This window comes from Rhagoletis pomonella, unplaced genomic scaffold, assembly GCF_013731165.1.
Source record: "Rhagoletis pomonella isolate Grant_MI unplaced genomic scaffold, Rhpom_1.0 Rhpom_scaffold_10023, whole genome shotgun sequence".
NCBI classification, from domain to species: Eukaryota; Metazoa; Arthropoda; class Insecta; order Diptera; family Tephritidae; genus Rhagoletis; species Rhagoletis pomonella.
Window position 1 is genome coordinate 1 of NW_023468554.1, and position 5687 is coordinate 5687.

Consider the following 5687-nt stretch of genomic DNA (forward strand, 5'->3'; position numbering starts at 1 on the left):
CGAACGGCCTTTCAACTAATCGCATTCAACAAAGTTGGTCGCCAGCCAACTTTGAGATCGTTCAACTTTTTTTCCTTGCAACCCTGTGTTTCTTTACATTCTGTATCAGTGTTGGGAAATGAAATCGTTCCTTCAGTACGAAATCTATACAAAAAATGTACTTTTCGGCTATAAATTGTATACACTTTTTAATTCGCTCATATATTTTCTTAGTACATTCCCTTCAAGACCAATGATTTTATGGTATTCATGAGAAAGTTTTATTGTTTATGTACATACGTTTACGTATTTTACACTTTTACAAATTGATTCCACGTGCACATGTACTGCATTTAACGCAAATATGTATGCACACATTTTCAGGTATACATCTTAACAAAAAGCATATTTAAGTTGATATTAATGGATAAAAGAGACATTTTCTTTGGATTCAGTACTAAAATTTGACATTTTTATAGCATTTCACGTGCTTATCAAAACTTTACGACAAGATTTGACCATTTATCTTTATATTATTAAATTTTAATTATTTTTTGTAAAAATACGGTTTATATTTTAAGAAAAGCCGTACAAATCCAAGGTTCAAACTTTGTGCAACATTAAAAAAAACCAACACACTTTCGTAAAAATTTCGAGCTTTTTAATTCGATTTCCTAGATTTATTTTGAGTGTGCGGTTTTTTAGCAATTAAATTTTAATATAAGTAAGTTTTTTAAGATTTCTTTGATGAAGGTGTTGCTAATTTTCTCCATATAAAAATATCGTCGAACACACTTCGTATGGAAGAAAATGACTGACATCGTCGACAAAAAAAAATGCCAAGTTCAACGGTAAGTCCCAGCTACTTTAAACTTGCACTTTATTATACTAAAATTGAATGGGCTAAAAACTAAAGAATATTGATAAAGCTTGAAATTTTTACGAAAGTATGTTGGTTTTTGGATGTTTCGCATAGATTTAATCTTGGGTTTATACAGTTTTTCTTAAAGAATACATTATATTTTATAAACAGATAGTTAAAATTAAAGAATAATAAAATAAATAGTAAATCTTCTCAATATGTGAGTGCCGTAAAGGTATTATATTTAAGAAAATCTCTTCTTATAACTAACGAAGACTTTCTTTCTATATGAAGTTGACTTCGACATTTTGTTTTAATAAAACTTAGTATCGAAAAGTTTCTTTAAAAATTTGCCTAGGCTGTATTATACTGGTTCGTTCAAGCCATTTTTCAAAACTTACAAAGGTAAATACGAACTGGCGAACAAAAGAGAATACAAAGAATTTCTTGCTGTGAATTTTCAGAGCAGTATATTTTTAGTATTCATTACAAAATTGTATTAAAAAGTACTGCGTAGTAGGAAAGTATATTGTAAATGAAATTGTATCAAACAAGTACAATTGTACCAAAAAATGCCAACACTGTTGTGTATACATATTTTTTTTCTTTTTTACTTTTTTACTCTTATTTTATCTTTCAGCTTCGCTAAAAGCACTTATACCAACGCTTGGCTTACCAAATTTACGCCAATTGATAAAATTTGGCGATTTAAACTCATTTTAAATAATGTAAACAACAATTCGAGTTGAATCGAAAATCGCCTCGTCTGAATAGGGATGGCAACTTTTTCACTTTCAACTTCTCATTCAACTCCGCATTCAACTTTTGTTGCCTGAAAAATCGCCTCGTGCGAAAGGCCTATATGTATGTATATTTTTCGTTTACGTAGGAGATAATGCATTTACATACATGCCTATATATATGTATTTATGCATAAGTTACGCATGTGTTTTTCTTTGCTTATCTCTCAAAGCTTGCACAGATCTCCAACCACTTGTAGCTGCCTATTTATTTAGCGCGTTGTTTTACTTCTCATTGCAGTTTGAGGGCTTATAATAATACATACAGTAGTGTTCAAATAAAGGTTACTACAACTATTCTAAAATTAATTTACAGATATAAATGTAATAAAAATAAATTAATATAGCCACTGATTCAATTTAAAAACAATTCCAAAGCGAATTCATACAAGGTGGTAGCGGAAGCGCAATAACAAAAAAACTACACTAACAAATTATCCGCACGTTGACAATCAGAACCCAAAAAATGTACACCAAATACATACATCATTTTGACAATCTGCACAATTCGCCTTGAAATCTGCTTCTCTGGTAACGCCATCTTGTATGAATTCGCCTGTACAATCCATACTTTATTAACTCAAATTTTATTCAAAAATTAGAAAATAATAATGAAGATTACAGTATTCCCCGCTTAATTGACCTCCGGTTAATTGATTTCCCCGCTTTTTTGAAGCACCTTCTCGGTCAAAAAAATATTGCATACAAAATACAAGTAAATTTACCCGCATAATTGAACCCGGATAATTGATTTCCCCGCATAATTGGCTAAAAATATGTGGTATCGAAAAGAAATATACCTTTAATTTTCTAAGGTTAATTGCTCAAAAAATGTTCGTTAAAAAAATAATGTGGCATTACCGCACATACATATTTCGTAGCATTTTTGATAAAGAGTAGTTGGCATCTCTGCTAAAAAATTGGAAACATATTTTTATTGCGGACGAAAATCTGTAAGAAAGCGGCATACAACATAAGATTCGTTAAATTGGACGACCACTGTACTTAAAATACACATATTTATTTTCTTTTAATTGATTCGGTTGCCCAATTAAGAAAGATTTCTGTAAATGAACGAACTGTTCAATTAAACGAGTATCGGTTAATTGATTCCCCGGTTAATTGAACCAAAATTGTGCAATTTTAGAAGTTCAATTATGCGCGGAATACTGTAGTATTAATTAAGCAGCGTAAAATTTTTCACTTCCTGGATGTTTCGGCTAGCCGAATAGCGCTTGCGCCTAAAGTCCGTAATGTTCTTGCATGCCCATTTTTTTGCATTTCATTACCTTGTCACTAGAGCCTAAAATCTCTTCATTGCCCGGAGCTCAAGGAAATTGGGTGTATTCGCTTCTTAAAGGCGGTTAAGAGTTCTATTTTCAGTCTGTTATCTTTTTGTGCTGTGATTACTCCTTTAAGTGGTGTTGTTCTGATTTCCTTTGAATGTCCTATTAATGAGTTTTTTCCTTCTTTTTAGTAAATTAAGATGAAATTAGTGATCTTAGACACAGCGGACTCAGTTGGAGTTTGGGCTGCCAAATATGTGATGAAACGTATAAATGATTTTAAACCTGGACCAAACAAGTATTTCTTGTAAATTTAGGTAATTAAAAACCAATATTGATTTCTCAGAAATATCGAATAAGGTACTTCAACATAAACATTTTTATTTTTTTTAAGCTTTTATTTCGAAATAATTTCGCAAATTATTTCAAAAGATAAATTTTTACTCTTAAAATGTTTAATTTTATCGAGAGCAGTTTCCTTTTGGATTGGAATGAACCAGCGTAGTTATTTGAACTATTGATAACAATTTCGTCCTTTTTTTTATTTTTTTCTCATAGATACTTTGTTTTGGGTTTACCTACCGGCAGCACACCACTTGGAATGTACAAGAAACTCATTGAATATTACAAAGCCGGAAAGGTGTTTTCGAGTATGTGAAGACTTTCAACATGGACGAATATGTGGGTACGTATCAGGGATTGGCAAAGGGTGCTGTTTTTGTGACTTTAAGCCTACTCACGTTAAAAACGGAGGATGAACGAACACCACCGCAAAGCGTGCTGTCTTGCAAATACAGCCAGCACAAGTGAACGATGCTTATAACAGCTCATACAGATATTGACTTCGGCAAATCTGTACTCCGAATGATCGTGCACGAAACCAGCAACCGCCGTATTTGATCGACTGCCAAAAGCACGATACTGCTTTGGACGGTTGCCGAAAGCATGACAGCTTATGTGAAAGACTGGCGAAGGCAAGATGCCGCAGTTAGCTAACTTGATTTGTTGCAGAAGTCAAACCGCCGCCTTTGGTTTGTTGCTGAAGGCGCGTTTGACGTGTTGCCGAAGTGATGATACTGTAGTTCAAAAACATTCAAAGACACTTGCTTGTTTGAAATGAAGCATTGATATGTACATAGTACATACATACTTACGTACGTATGCATATTCACAACTAGCCAGCAGTGAGCAATGCAATTGAATGGTAGACATGCATACGAGACGATAAATTACCCTTTACCACATTCGTCGTCATTTCAGCAACAAGTCAGATGATTTTCAGCAAAAAGTCAGATGATTTTCAGCAACAAGTCAAATGGCTTTCAGCAACAAGTCAGATGATTTTCAGCAACAAGTCAAACGACTTCTGCAACAAATGATGACTCTCATGTTTTCGGAGCCGTTCAACTGCCACGTTTGCTGGTTTCGTGCACGATCATTGCCGAAGTCAATATCAGTATGAGCAGTTATAAGCATCGTTCACTTGAGGTGGCTGTATTTGCAAGACAGCACGCAATGCGCTCGTGTTCAGTCATCCTCTAATTTCGTTTAGGTATCGATACTACTAAGCCAACGCCGCTGCTCAGTCATACAAAGCAGCGGTATTGAATGAGTATGAACAGTTGACGATCAACCAATGCCAATCCCTGGTACGTATGTTTCAGCTGAGATAACCTTAATAGTGTACCTAATTATATCCACATTCATTCTTGAAGGCATACCCCGCGGTCATCCTGAAAGCTATAACTATTTCATGTGGCATCACTTCTCATCACATCAATATCGATCCCAAGAATGTGCATATTTTGGATGGCAACGCCAAGGATCTTCTAGCCGAATGCCAACAATTCGAGGCGATGATCAAGGAAGCGGGTGGTGTTGAACTTTTCATTGGCGGCATTGGACCCGACGGTCATATCGCCTTCAATGAACCGGGCAGTTCGTTGGTCTCACGTACGCGTGTGAAAACATTGGCACAAGATACATAAGAGGCGAATGCACGCTTCTTTGACAATGATATGAGCAAAGTGCCCAAGCAGGCATTGACTGTGGGCGTCGGCACAGTGATGGATGCCAAGGAGGTGATGATTTTGATCACAGGCGCACACAAAGCGTTCGCCTTGTACAAAGATATTGAGGAGGGTGTAAATCATATGTGGACTGTAAGCGCATTCCAGCAGCATCCCAATACGCTGATGCTTTGCGATGAAGATGCCACTTTGGAGTTGCGTGTGAAGACGGTGAAATATTTTAAGGTAAAGGAAAATTTAAAAGTTTTTATTTCGTATATTTTGTGTTTGATAATTTGCTTGATTTATGAAATATTTTATACACTTGTAAATACTATGTACATATGTATATACTGGTGTTATTATAGAATGACTCATCCGCACTGATCTCACGCATCTTTAGCTCTTAGTGTCATATGTGTCGAAAAGTACACTACCTCCTCCTATTTGAAAGAGCTTAAAATGGGACAAATAGTTGGTGATGGCAAATTTTTTTAAAGCACTTGGTGTCTGGTACTTAATATGTAAGATGTTCAATCATGTTTTTTAAAGAAAACAATTTTTTTGTAATTTCATTTGGTAGTAATTTAGTCGCAATAAAAATACTAAATGCTTTTGAGTAAAATGTGCGGTTTTAAGTAATATTTAAATAATATCTAATAGCTTGTTTTAATGGTTTCTTGTTCCAAATTTGTTTGAAAAATGTTTTAAAAATTTTCTCGTATCTTTGTTTTTATTTCCGTAAAATACC

At 34.5% G+C, this 5687-nt stretch overlaps 1 pseudogene; it reads left to right on the forward strand.

The window, feature by feature from the left end:
* Positions 1–2959: 2959 nt before the first annotated feature.
* LOC118756365 lies at positions 2960–5416 on the forward strand (annotated as a pseudogene).
* Positions 5417–5687: the final 271 nt, after the last annotated feature.